Below are 14,182 nucleotides of genomic sequence, written 5' to 3' on the forward strand. Positions count from 1 at the left end.
TCTCTGCCCTTCCCTTGCTCGTGTTTGGTCTCAAAAATAAATAAACACCAAAAAATTTTTTGAAAAAAAAAATGAAGTATTCAAATTTACTTACAGGGCCAACAAAAGAATTGACTATTGCTATCATAATTTTACGCCAAAAGGTACTGTGGCTTAGGATAAACTTTCTTACAATGACATTATTCTCAGATTCCAAGTGGTACACCTTAAGCATGTTCGATGGCAATTAAAATGATGTGCTCTAGTGGCACCTAAGTGGCTCAGTGGGTTAAGTGTCTGACTTCTGATTTCAGCTCAGGTCATGATCTCACGGTTATGAGATCAAACCCTGTTTCAAGTTCTGCACTAGGCATGGAGCCTGCTTAAGATTTATTCATATTTTCTCCCTCTCTCTCTCTCTCTCTCTCTCTCTCTCTCTCTCTCTCTCTCTCTCTCTCATAAATAAATAATTTAAAAATGATGTGCTCTAGGAAATTGCTAGATGACCTAAAATGGCACTATCAGTGAGGGAACTGCAGCATATAAGGAGCTTGAATAAAATAGAAGGGTACACATGGAAAGGCCAATGTCTTGAAATCATTATTCCTTTTTTTTCTTTGTCTCTCTGTCTTTCTGTATTGCATGCATACAGAAAGAACATAGATCATAAGCATTACTGTTCAGTGAATAATCACAAATTGTATATACCTATTGTTTCAGTTTGGGCTGCTGTTACAAAATAACCATAGACGTGGTGGTTTATACAGTAGAAATTTGTTTTTCGTTGTTCTGGAGGCTGGAAAGTCCAAGATCAAGGTGCCAGCCAATTCATTTCCCTGTGAAGGCCCTCTTCCTGGCTTGCAGATGGATGTCTTCTTGGTGTATCCTCACATGGTAGAGAAAGATGATCTCTGTCTCTTATCTCTTAGAGTAATAATTCCATTCATGAAGACTCCACCTTCATGACCCAATTACCTCCCAAAGGTGCCACTTCCAGATACCATCAGATAGGGGGTTAGGACTTCAGTATATAAATTGAAACGGTGGGGGAGGGTGGTTCACAAACATTCTATCCATAACATCTGTTACTACCACCCAGGTTAATAAACAAAATGTTGTGTTATATGTAGAAGTCCCTCCTGCCTCTCCTGGCTGTTTTCCTTTCTACCCCTACCAGAGGTAGTCGCCGTTGTAAGTTATAATACTGAAGAGTCCTTTTACTTGGTTTTGAGCCTTATGTATATGGAATCACACAGGATCTATTCTTCTACCTGACTTTTTTGTTTAGTATTATTTTTAAATTCATCTTCTGTATAGCTGGGTTCATTTTTGTTGTTATACAGTCTTACAGTGTAAGAGTATATCACAGGACCCCTGGGTGGCTCAGTCATTTAAGCATCCATCTCTTGATCTCATCTCAGGTCTTGATCTTAGGGTCATTAGTTCAAGCCCCATGTTGGGCTCGTTGCTGGGCATGAAGCCTACTTAAAAAAAAGAGAGAGAGAGGGAGAAAGTATATTACAGTTTATTCATTACTTCTGTTAAAGGACATGTAAGGTTGGAGGTGTTATTATTTCAAAATTAATTCTCTTGGTGAATAGGTATACTCATTTCTCTTAATATAAACCCGTGAGTAGACTTGCTAGATTTTGTGTGTTATCTCCAATCCGTAACCCAGTAGTTTAAATTTTCATTGATTGGGGCACCTGGGTATCTCAGTCAGTTAAGTGTCCGACTTAAGCTCAGGTCATGATCTCATGGTTCGTAGGTTCGAGCACTGCATTGGGTTCTGTGCTGACAGCTCAGAGCCTGGAGCCTGCTTCAGATTCTGTGTCTCCCTCTCTCTCTGCCCGTCCCCTGCTTGCACTCTATCTCCCTCTCTCTAAATAATAAGTAAACATTAAAAATAATAGTAATAAACTTCCATTGATTGCTGCCTAGATATAATCATTCAGTAGCTATTGATCCCCCACTATGTTTATATGTCTGCCATTGTGTAGGTATTGGGGGTATAGTCATAATTATGACTATATTTTATAATTTAAATGTATAAAACTAAGTTAAGAAATTAAGTGTAAGTGGATGTTTGTCTATTTCATTCATATCCCTGAAAGTTCATTCATTCAAGGTCAGTCAGATTGCTTTTTGGCTGTCTGTTTGTTGGAAAAATAAGTGTTCCTTTCTAGTTTTCTCTAATTTTCAGTTATGTGGTTATTAGGAACCAGAGCTTTGGGCAAAAATAGGGACACAGTAAGGAGGATGCGTGTGTCAGTGATGTGCATGGTTAGAGGAGGCTAGCTGGAGGCAGATGCTCCCTGAGAGGCTGTGGGTTGGGGGCAGGTTAAGTGGGCCAGGGTATGGCAGAGAGGGAGGAACGAAATAACTGAATGGCTTTGTTCTGGCAATAGTCTTGTGGCCCTGAAAGCTTTTTTTGTTTGTTTTTTAATTGAGGTTTAATCTACATACTATAAAATTAGCCCTTTTAAAGTATACTACTTAGGAGTTTTTAGTACATTCACAAGGTTATGCAACCATAACCACTATGTAATTTCTGAACATTTTTATTTATTTCAAAAAGAAACCCTGTACCCATTATCAGTCACTTTCCATTTCTTTCCACTCTCCCCTACCCATGATCTAAATGTCCATGAGTCTACTTTCTGTCTCTATACATTTGCCTACTCAAGATGTTTCATATAGGTGGGATCATACACTTTTTTGACTGTCTTCTTTCACTTAGCATCATGTTTTCAAAGTTCATTCATTTTGCTGTATGAATTAGTACCTCATCTCTTTTTATGGTTGAGTATATTCCATTATATGGATGTAACACATTTTCTTTATCTGTTAATTCATTGATGGACATTAGGTTATTTCCACTTTGGGATACACACACACACACACACACACACACACACACATATACATATATATAAAATGCTACTATGAACATTCATGTACACACTTTTGTCTGGGCATGGGTTTTTCAAGTCTCTTGTATATGTATCTAGGACTAGAAATGCTAAAGCTTTTGTTTGTTTTTTTCAGGAGCTTTCTCCAAATGAATAGCTCATTAGATCCTGTATTAGAGTGGTGTAGTATTGAAAACATGGAACACTCACAGTTCCAGTGGCCAGGTTTCATTTTTATTTTGTACATTCATATTGTCATTTTGAATTCTCCTTTGGGCTGTTTTGTTTGTTTGTTTTTTACTGGATGTCTCAGGGTACTTGCTGCCCTGGATGTGGGTCTGTCTTTGTTATTTAGGTTTTGAGCATATCCAGGATTTGCAGTTGACACTTTAAGAGCTAATTTTCTTCTTTCCATTCCTTATAGATTCTCCTGCAACTATTAAATTGCACATTTATTGTTTCTGCCTATGTATCTAATAATGCTTATGTTGTCTAGCTCCTGAGGTATTTATTTTAAAGTTATAGGGTAAAGGTCTCTTTTTTCTTTGACTTGATTCTTGGGTAATGTGAATCTACACCAATACAGGATATGTTTGGCTCCCTACAATCTGGAGGAGCGCCAACTCAGAGACATATTTCTGTTTGTTCCTATCAAGGTTCCAGGGTCAGGAGATCTCTTTAAGATCAGGGAACATTATATTGGCCACCTTGCCTAGAAGAATGCTTCTGTGGCTCTTCTAAGTGCTTAAATGAAGAGGCTCTCCATTGTCAGGCATTTGCCTTAGGTATTTTAAAGATAGTACCAGACCCCTGAGAAATATGGAATAAAGAAGTAAACCGCTAAACCAGACAAAGTACCCAGATAATGACTGGCAAAGATCTATGTACAATAAAGCAAATGCCACCAGATATAATTGGACATCTCTAGATTGAAAGGTTCGTGAGGGCAGGGACCGTTTCTTTTCTTTTTTTCACCTTCTTTTTCCTTCACTACCCAAATGGTTTGGAGCTATACCTGGCAACATATGATGTGTTAAATAAATATTTGTTAACTGGATTAATAAATTTTCAATAGTTTCTGACTCCATATTCCTTCTTTATAAGCTCTTAGCAATCTTTTTAGTCCCTGCATAATGTAGAAGGCTCATGTCCTTCCAACATGAGCAGCCTCTTGACTTGCCAGATTCTGGTACTTCTATTAGCTTTCTGCCCTATAATCTTTGATAGCAGATAGTAATATGCTGTTTCTGTTTTTGCCAGAGGTAGCCACATCTTGTTTGTTACAGCTTCCAATCTCCTGTCTGATTCTTGTCCTCATACTCTGGGGGGTAGTGAAAGAAACAACTTAGAAAGTGCAAGGTAGGTTATCAAGAGCCTTGCATTTAATCTTTAATTTGAAGACATGGGAGAGCCACAAAAATGCAACAAAATCAAGATTACGCTATAGGGAAACTCTTCTTGGGTAGTATATGGTCTTGACTAGACGGGAGAAACTGCAGAGAAGGCCTTAGGATCTAGGGCAGCAGTTGAAATGTGAAGAGGTGATGGTTTGCACTAAGGGCTGACAGCAGCTATGTAAGGGAAAAGTTAGGTTTGAAAGGCCTTTTGCACAAAGAATCTCTAATGTCTGTTAACACTGAATATTGGACAGAAAGGCAAAAAGAGGGCAGATTCAAAGGGCCACTCAGGTTAGAAGAATGGTAGTACCTTAAACAGAAATAAAGCATGTGGAAAAGGAAGGCATTTGGGAGGCAGGGATGATGATGAGTGTTTTAGATATATTGAGCGGGAGGTGACATCAGAACCTTATAAGACTGAAGCGTAGCAGAAAAATCGTGAGGTTTTTCCATTGCCACGTTTTGTTCCACTACGTAACTAGTTTATTCTACAGCTTTCTCTTTATTTCATAATCTTATGTTTTTTGAGCAAAATACCTACCTCTTTCTATCCCAGGTAATTTCTTTATTTTTTAAATTTTTATCCCGTGTGTGTATGTGTGTGCGTGTGCGTGCACATGTGCGCACAAGTGCTGGAGGGGGACACGGGGTGGAGTGGGGGGGAGAGAGAGAGGGAGGAAGGGAGGGAACATGAGTGTTGAGTAGGCTCCATGCTCAGTATGGAGCCTGACGCAGGGCTCGATCCCACAACCCTGGGATCATGATGGAGCCAAAATCAAGAGTCAGATGCTCAACCAACTGAGCCACCCAGGCACCCTATCACCCTATCACCAGTAATTTCTAAAAGCATCTGTACCAATTAGGATTAGATTGGCTTAAATGAGTTTCTTTGTTTCTAATGTAAATGAAGTCTAAGCTATCCAGGCTTTCTTCTGTGGTTTCATGGTCCTCAGAGACCCAGACTCCTTCAGTCATGTAGCCCTATCATCCTCAACATATGACCACTTTAAGATGGTTTTTTTCTTTTTAGTATAGTTTTCTATTAAATATCTACATGCCATAGAAATTAATTGAAAACTACCGAAGAAAGTGCAAAATCACTTAATAATTGGTTTTTTGCACCTCGATCTGTATGAGAAACTCTTATAAGCAAGAAGAAGGTATCTACTAAGTACTTATTACAATACTTATGGCACTGAGCACTTTTGAGAACAAGAAGAAATTCTTTAACTCTGAAGACTGGTTTATATCTTGTTCATAGATTTGTTAAGCCAAAGTGATGGCTTCAAGATGGCTGCTTGAGTGCTAGCCACCACTTTGACTTGCCAACCAATAGGAAAGAAGCAGGAATGAAAGTGGACATGCCCCCCCCCCCCCTTTAAGAATACTGCCTGGACTTTGCACACACTATTATTTATGTCCAGGTGATTAGACTTTAGTCATGGCCATGAAGGGAGCTCTGGGAGACTTCTTTATTTCAGGTAACCATGTGCTCAGTTGAAAATCAAGGGTTTGCTTCCAAGGAAAAGGAAGCAAATAGGCATTGGGAGACTCCTTGAAGTCTCTTAATTATCCAGAGTAAGAACCAAATTCCAAATTCTTCCAGGTTATAGAATTTTGTTTCTCCAAACCTTAATTATCCTTATAATAATAAAAAATATATTAAATAATAAAATATATTTAATAAATTTAATTTAAAATGTACATTTCTGTTCTTGTATTCTTTTTTTTTTTTTTTTTTTTTTTTTTTTTTTTAATGTTTATTCATCTTTGAGAGGGAGACAGAATCCAAAGCAGACTCCAGGTACCGAGCTGTCAGCACAGAGCCCGACACGGGGCTGGAACTCAACAAACCGTGAGATCATGACCTGAGCCACACACTTAACCAACTAAGCCACCCAGGCGCCACTCTGTTCTTGTACTCTTTAAAAAAACATGTAGACTTGGGGCACCTAGTCTATGTGCTCAGTTAAGTGTCTGACTCTTGGTTTTGGTTCAGGTCATGATCTCACCGTTTGCGAGTTCAAGCCCCACATTGGGCTCTGTGCTGACAGTGCAGAGCCTGCTTGGGATTCTCTCTCTCCATCTCTACCCCTTCCCTGCTCAAGCTCACGCTCTCTCTCTCTCAAACTAAATAAGTAATCTTTAAAAATTTTTTTAAAAACCCACATAGACTGATAGCTAGTAGCTATAGCATATGCTACGGAATAGACCATTGTTGGAATCAATGTCTAAAGTTTGAATTTAAAAAAAAAAGAGTTTGAGGGGTGGGAGGGAAGGGAAGGTGGGTGATGGGTATTGAGGGCACCTTTTGGGATGAGCACAGGTGTTGTATGGAAACCAATTTGACAATAAACTTCATATATTGGGGAAAAAAAAGTTTGAATGTAAGATCGGTAGATCCAGAAGCTAGAAAAGTTGCAGTGTGATAAAAACCATGTTTTACCTTGGCAGCTTTGGATGTAGTTTTTCTACATGAGTTCTTCTGAGTCTTAGATTTATTATAAATATACAGGATTAAAGAGGATAGAAGCAGAATGCCTCTGAAAGCACCAGCATTTCTGCTAGGCCTTTCTTAGCAAGAAGAAGAGTATATGTTGATCTTAACTTATTTCTAGGCTTTTTTACTTTTCTTAAGTGTAGTCCTCTCTGGGTCACATCCAACTTTGCCTATTATACGTGCTGCTCACAGTGCACTTTATACCTGGTGAACCATCAGCACAGTTGACCTCTGAGCATAAACTTTCTCATGTCCTTCTGTCTGTCTTCACTTCCAGCAGTGTCGAAGAACTCTTTCCATTCTGTAATTTTCCTCTAAGAATTTCAGATAGAGATATGGTTTCCCATTTGTTTTTTGTCTTTGTGCTTTAAAACATAATCTCCACAAGAGCATCATTAGGTTTTGTTCACTACTGAACTAGTCTAGTCACCACCATGCCTGGTCAGCTGTGAGAAAATATTTTTGTGGATTAAGAATACATATCCTATTCTGGTTAATGTTTTTTGGGGATGAGGAGGTGGTAGGGAAAGGATAAAGGCATTTTTTAAATCTACAAACCTCTAGAAGTCTTCCCACAAGAAGAAATAATCTCAGTACATTGAGTTGAAGTCTTTTGGAGAGGAGCCAGCCACGTGTTATAATGTTGACCATCTTCTTGAACCTCAGATTGGTTTGTATTGCTTAACACATCACTTTTCAACAGGCCAGAACATGAAGTTGGAACTATCTTAGAAAATCTAGGTGTGCAGGCTATTGTGTGTAATAGAAACCTCAAGATGCTTCCGTTTTTTGGGTTTTTTTTCTTTTCCTAAAGAAGATCTTTTACTGAGACCTATTTAAAACATTTCAGTCTTTAATTCAAATAAACTTCAACTCAGCTGAATGGCTAATCTAGGTAAAGGCTTCATCGTGACAAGAATACACCCCACCCAAAACAATAATAAGAATAATAATTCCCGGGGTGCCTGGGTGGCTCAGTCGGTTAAGCGTCCGACTTTGGCTCAGGTCATGATCTCGCGGTCCGTGATTTCGAGCCCTGCGTCGGGCTCTGGGCTGATGGCTCGGAGCCTGGAGCCTGCTTCCGATTCTGTGTCTCCCTCTCTCTTTGCCCCTCCCCTGTTTATGCTCTGTCTCTGTCTCAAAAATAAATAAACGTTAAAAAAATAATAATTAAAAAAAAAATAATAATTCCCCACCTACAAAGACATTAAAGTGGGTTCCTGACTAAAGAGGCCTCCTAACACTGCTCAAGGATGGCCCTTTTTAAATATTTCTTTCCCAGTTTTTATTTATTTTTTCTTTTTTTCTTTTTTAATGTTTATTTTTGAGAGAGAGAGTGCACGAGCAGGGGAAGGGCAGAGAGAGAGGGAGACACAGAATCCAAAGCAGTCTCCAGGCTCTGAGCTGTCAGCACGGAGCCGATATGGGGCTCGAGCTCATGAACTGTGAGATCATGACCTGAGCTGAAGTCAGACGCTTAACTGACTGAGCTGCCCAGGCGCCGCCCCCCCCACCCCCCCGCTTTTTTTTTTGTTTTAATGTTTATTTCTTTTGAGAGAGAAAGCATGCATGCAAGCATGGGAGGGACGGAGAGATTGAGAGAGAATCCCAAGCAGGCTCCATGTTCAGCGCAGAGTCTGACATGGGGCTCAGTCTCACAACTGACCTTGAAATCAAGAGTCAGACACTTAACCAGCTGAACCACCCAGGGGCCCCTCTTCCCAGTTTTTCTTATAAAAAAGAGAAATTTTCAATTATATGATCACTTGGTTAATTTTGACAACCTTTATTTATTTTTAAATGTTTATTTTGAGAGAGAGAGAGCATGTAAGCGTGAGAGGGCCAGAAAGAGAGGAAGAGAGAGAATCCCAAGCAGGCTTCATATTCAACTCAGAGCCGTATGTGAGGTTCTTTCCCACACCCATGAGATCATGACCTGAGCCAAAACCAAGAGTCAGAAGCCCAACCTACTGAGCCACCCAGGCGCCCCAATTTTGATCTCCTTTAAACAGGTATAAAGGATGCCTTTTATTTATTTTTTTAATGTTTATTTATTCTTGAGAGAGAGACAGTGCATGAGTGGGAGAGGGGCAGAGAGAGAGGGAGACACAGAATCTGAAGAAGGCTTCAGGCTCTGAACTATCAGTACAGAGTTGGACGCTTAACCGACTGAGCCACCCAAGCTCCCCAGGATGCCTTTTAATACACTGGGTAGTATATCTTAGCTCTGAGGGTGTTTAAAGGTATTCAAGGGTTAAGGCTGTATTAGATTCTCAGAGCATACAAGTCTGATCAGGGAGAGTTTCTTGATTGCTGAGGGCTCTGCCTTTGTAGCACTTGGCAGCAACTCTAGCTGAGACATTGTTAGAGACCTCTTGGGTTTGTGTTCTCTCAAATTCATAGATTACCTGAGATTTCTGCCCTGTGCAGAGATCATTCCCTCATTCTCAGTGTGTACCTGCTGCAGTAGCAGCTATTATATAGCTCAGTAAATGTTGCTTCCTCAGTGGTCTAATTTTTTTTTTTTTTTTTTTTTTTTATGTTTATTTATTTTTGAGACAGAGAGAGACAGAGCATGAGAGGGGGGAGGGCCAGAGAGAGAGGGAGACACAGAATCTGAAGCAGGCTCCAGGCTCTGAGCTGCCAGCACAGAGCCCGACGCGGGGCTCGAACTCACAAGCTATGAGATCGTGACCTGAGCCGAAGTCGGACGCTTAACCGACTGAGCCACCCAGGCGCCCAAACTCAGTGGTCTAATTTGACTTGAGCTTGCCTTACATGTGAAAAGCCACCCCTCGTTTTTATTATGAACTGAAGTGAAGTTTGATAATTCTGTTATTTGCAAGTGAGAATGAGACCGAAAAGGATTAGGCACTTAATCATTTGTCCCGTTGGACCTTTTCTGACTCAGAGCTTCCATTCTTAGTCTTATAGCAGCTGTCAAGAGTGGCATTGGGTCTGTAGCGCTTTTTTTTTTTTTTTAATTTTTTTTTTTCAACGTTTATTTTTTTATTTTTGGGACAGAGAGAGCATGAACGGGGGAGGGGCAGAGAGAGAGGGAGACACAGAATCGGACACAGGCTCCAGGCTCTGAGCCATCAGCCCAGAGCCCGACGCCGGGCTCGAACTCCCGGACCGCGAGATCGTGACCTGGCTGAAGTCGGACGCTTAACTGACTGCGCCACCCAGGCGCCCCCTTTTTTTTTTTAATTGTTTGTTTGTTGTTGTTGTTGTTGTTGTTGTTGTTTTCTTTAGTAATCTCTATACCCAACATGGGTCTGGCTCAAACTCACAGCCCCAAGATCAGGAGTCGCATGTTATTCCAGCTGAGCCAGCCTGATTCTGTACCTTGGATCTGTAGCTTTTTGCCTAAGAAAAAAAGAATGGTGGGTGTTTACCGACCTAAAGTGGCAATTGAACATTGTGTATTCACAAGTCTGGCACTGTATTTTATTCATCTTTTCAGGACATTGTTTCTGCAGAAAGTATGTCAGCAGGGCTTTCTGAAATGTCTGAGCAAGGACACTGAAAGCATAGAGACAGTCTTCAAGAAGCTAAGGTTCTTGGGTGGGAGGTAGCAGTAGAAATAATGTTTTCAATGGGAGGCCGGAAGAAGAGCTGCTGGCTCTTTGGGGGATACCTGGGGAACACTGTAGCCTTCGTGGTCGCCTCAGGGTGTGATCTGCAGTGTCTTAAGACTTGTGGGCCTCTCTTGGGTTTTCCTCCCACCTCCCAGCATGAGCTCTGCATACAGAAAAAGAAATGAGAAATGTTTTGATTATGTTACTCAATAAACAAAATAAGAAACTTTACATTTACCACAATGATTTTAGAAACTCCCTTTTACTTCCCCTACAGTGACTTGATTTAGAGCCCTAGACATTGAAACATAACTATATGTTTAATTTAGGTCCACTTTTTGCAGAGAAATGAGCAGGGGGAGCTAGAGCAATAGTCATCTCAGGATATGAAAGAGTGTTTATATATATAGTGTTCTGTTATTCAGCAGTGTGGGGAGAAAATGTCCCTAACTGCAGTAGGCAGAGAGCCCCTCTTTTATTTGGGACTAAAACCTCTGCTCTGCATACCTCACAATTTTTTTAGGGTTAATTGAGAAAATCGTTAGGAAGGAACAATCTGTATCTTATTTCTGTATCTGTTCTACTTTATGAGTACTTTGATTTCATCACAATGCAATTGAAACCAAGTGAGAAAAAAAAGTGGAGGTTATAGAAACCTGAATTCTGAAGGGAATTCTGAGGATTATCAGTAAGATCTGTTCCAATGTGATCTTCTACTTCCATTAAGAATTTTTTGGAAATAAGGTATTGATTAACCAGGGAAATTGTTTAACTAGACTGAGGTCCTTATCAACATTGAATGAAATAATTACTTTAAAACATACACAATTCTAACAAAATGAAATTTTCAAAAATGTTTGCAGTTTAGTGGTTCACAATTATTCAGTTATTGTAAGTACCAGTTGCTGGATCTAGTAATAATTTCTTTAGAGCAATATGTTTGTGGTGAAGGAGTTTGCTGAGTGCCCCATCCATCTACCTGGTCTCAGCCTCTGCCAGGAGCCTCACCTTCTCCCAAGGAAAGAAAAGACTTTTGGCTGTTTTGATTATTTACTTATTTGCTTACTCATGTATTTGTTTTTATTTTGCATCTTTGTTTTTGACCCAGATGACTCTTAGGATAGGAGAGTTTTGTGGATCCCTTGGTAAGCAAGTCTTCCTTAAGTCTTCTGAGGAGCTAAGTTGTTGAATTACCTCCAAGACTGTAGATTACTGGTTTTCTTTCATAATTACAAGAGGCGTTTTCTAGAAGAACTGGGATCTTAAAAATACACCAAAGACTGGGGGGTGCCTGGGTGGCCCAGCCTGATTCTTGATTTCGGCTCAGGTCATGATCCAAGGGTCATGGGATCAAGCCCTGTGTTGGGCTCCTTGTGGAGCATGGAGCCTGCTTGAAATTCTCTCTCTCTCTCTCTCTCTCTCTCTCTCTCTCTCTCTCTCTCTCTCTCTTAAAAAAAAAAAAATGCACCAAAGACTATCAGGGAATGGTGATGAAGGGGGTGGAATATGTTTTTAGCACCAGATACTTTTGCAGTAATCAAGTTGCTCTATGTCAGGGCCTGGTCGAGAGTGTATTGTATTCCTGGTACAGAATTCATCTTGAGACCCTGACTTTGCTGAGCCTGGTGGATTGGGCTGAGTGAAACACAGGCCAGCCATATTGCTTCAGAGAGCACAAATAAGGTTTTAGCAAGATGCTGGTTGTGTCCTCTTAGGAAATGATAAACTGGTCTGGTAATGAAATGTATATTTTAGGAAGCGTTTTAGAAAAAAAAATTGTGCTTACATCTAGACAAGAAAAGATATCAAGATGAAGTAGCAGCTGAGACTGCAATGTCTTCTTGCCCCTCAACTTTTTAGAAAAACTTTTAATTTTTAAAGATTTTATTTTTGTTTAAATAATCTCTGCACACAATGTGGGCTTCAGACTAACACCCCTGAGATCAAGAGTCACATGCCCTACTTACTGAGCCAGCCAGGCACCCCAATCTTGTCCCTCAACTTTAAATTGGACCCTGAAGTGGGATTCTGTTTCCAGTGGAGATCCATCAGGGCCTCATCTCCTGGCTGCTCAGTGGGGCACTTAGACCCTGTTCTTTGAAAAGCCAGTCTAACAGAGGGTATGGAGATCACTGGACAGAACTCCTACAGAGTTGTCACAGAGCATTTCTTCTTTGAATTTCTACCTCTGCTTACCTCCTTCCTCCCTTTCCTCCTTCTGTCTCATTTTGGTTTTGGCCTTTGGAAATACTAAGTTTTATAAAATGTTTGAACTAGAGCATATCCTTGCACTAGAAAAATTGATCCTGTCTGCTTTGCAAAAGATTTCTATAAAAACTACACTTTTATACTAAGGGGAATGACATACATCTGTTTTTAAACCGTTTTGTTCCTCTTGCTGTATTCTTTCTGTGGGACCATTTGATTGCTAGGTGGTTGAAACTGCTGGTAGCAGCTACTTACTACCAACTGTCTTTGTCTTAGGCTTGTGCCTAAAGTAATTGTAGTGCTTTAAGAACGTAAAGACCACTTGAGCAGGCCATTTGGGGGGGGGGGTTGGCAACACAGTCAGGAAGCAGGGTCTTTACGACAGTCTCTCTAAAAAGTCCCTACGGGGCCATTGCCTGCAAATTTCTTTAGACTTTATGCATCTTTTCATCAGAAGCCACCTTTCATGTGTCAACTATTATAAGATGGCTGACTCCCTGGAAGCTTAAAAACAAAGAAAAACAGTATGGCAAAAAGAAAACCCGACTTTTGGTTCTATATGTGTTGCTAACTAGCTCTGTAACCTTGGGCAAGCTGTTCCATGTATCCCAGCCATTCTTTCCCATGTGGAAGTAAATTCTATATATGCCCTACTTGTGAGGATTGAGCAAGGTGACATTTATGAAGAATGCCTTTGTAAACTGTAATTGCCTTGTGAATAAAGATTACTATCTCTGATAAACAGTACCAGTTCTCAGCCACCAGTAACCTGATTTTCTCATCCTGTGTTTGGAAGAAGCACAAATCTACGAGGAGGGATTGCTGATGTTTCAGTGTGAGTTGTACACAAGGCTTACATACTTTCTCCCTGCCTTTTGATCCTGTCTCACTCCACGCTTTAACGGGATACCAGTTCTCCCGCACAGCCGCCATGCTGTCAGTACAGTGTGACTAGGACTGCACTTGTGTTGGAGATCTTCAACACACATGCCGAGCTGCTGGCCAGAAATGTTCTTCCCCTTCCCATGTGCTCTTGTACCTCCCTAGTACCTTAAGAATTCTTGGGGCTTGGTTATAAGCCAGGTGAACCATGTGGTAGATTCTTATTTAATTCTCTGACCCAAGTCCTTTCCACAGGTTGACAGTCACAAAATGAAGTTATGAATGAAGTCTCTGGGAGCAGCAGCTGAAAAAGGAAATGGAAATGATTGTGTTGAGTTCAGCAGCCCTCAGACCCAGAGTGTGCTCTTGTCTAGTGTCCCCGAGGTGGAGAATAAGGACTTGCTTTACTCTCCAGGAGTGCAGTTGTCTCTAGCTTCCTGCAGCTTCACGTTAAAACCCCTTGAGATTATAGTTAAGAACATCTCTAGATGACTTTGTCAAGTGAGGGCTTTGGTCTTAGAGAATTTTAGCAGATTTTAATCTAATTTAAGCCCAGTCTAACACTACTGAGAAAGGAGGTGTCTTTGGTTTTACTTTCAAATGTAAAATTTGACATTTCCTCTTCTTTGGGAGCCAGACGTGGTTAGTTAGACTCGTGGTCTTCATGGTACCTTTGCCTTAGTAGCTTAATAATTAAAACTCAGTAATTCAAATGATGAATAA

The 14,182-nt window shown here is 40.4% G+C and overlaps 1 protein-coding gene across 13 annotated transcripts in view; it reads left to right on the forward strand.

Annotated features, from left to right (window-relative positions):
- RBM6 (RNA binding motif protein 6) overlaps nt 1-14,182 on the forward strand; it is a 104,982-nt gene that overhangs the window by 65,182 nt on the left and 25,618 nt on the right. Inside the window, exon 1 of one of the 13 annotated variants that reach the window (XM_030306824.1) lies at nt 13,323-13,412. The exons of the other annotated variants lie outside the window; for them this stretch is intronic. The gene's annotated coding sequence lies outside the window, so the exon portion shown is untranslated. Of the gene's footprint in view, nt 1-13,322; nt 13,413-14,182 lie in introns of those variants that run through there. 13 annotated transcript variants of the gene reach the window in all.

Source organism: Lynx canadensis, chromosome A2, assembly GCF_007474595.2.
Source record: "Lynx canadensis isolate LIC74 chromosome A2, mLynCan4.pri.v2, whole genome shotgun sequence".
Classification (NCBI taxonomy): Eukaryota; Metazoa; Chordata; class Mammalia; order Carnivora; family Felidae; genus Lynx; species Lynx canadensis.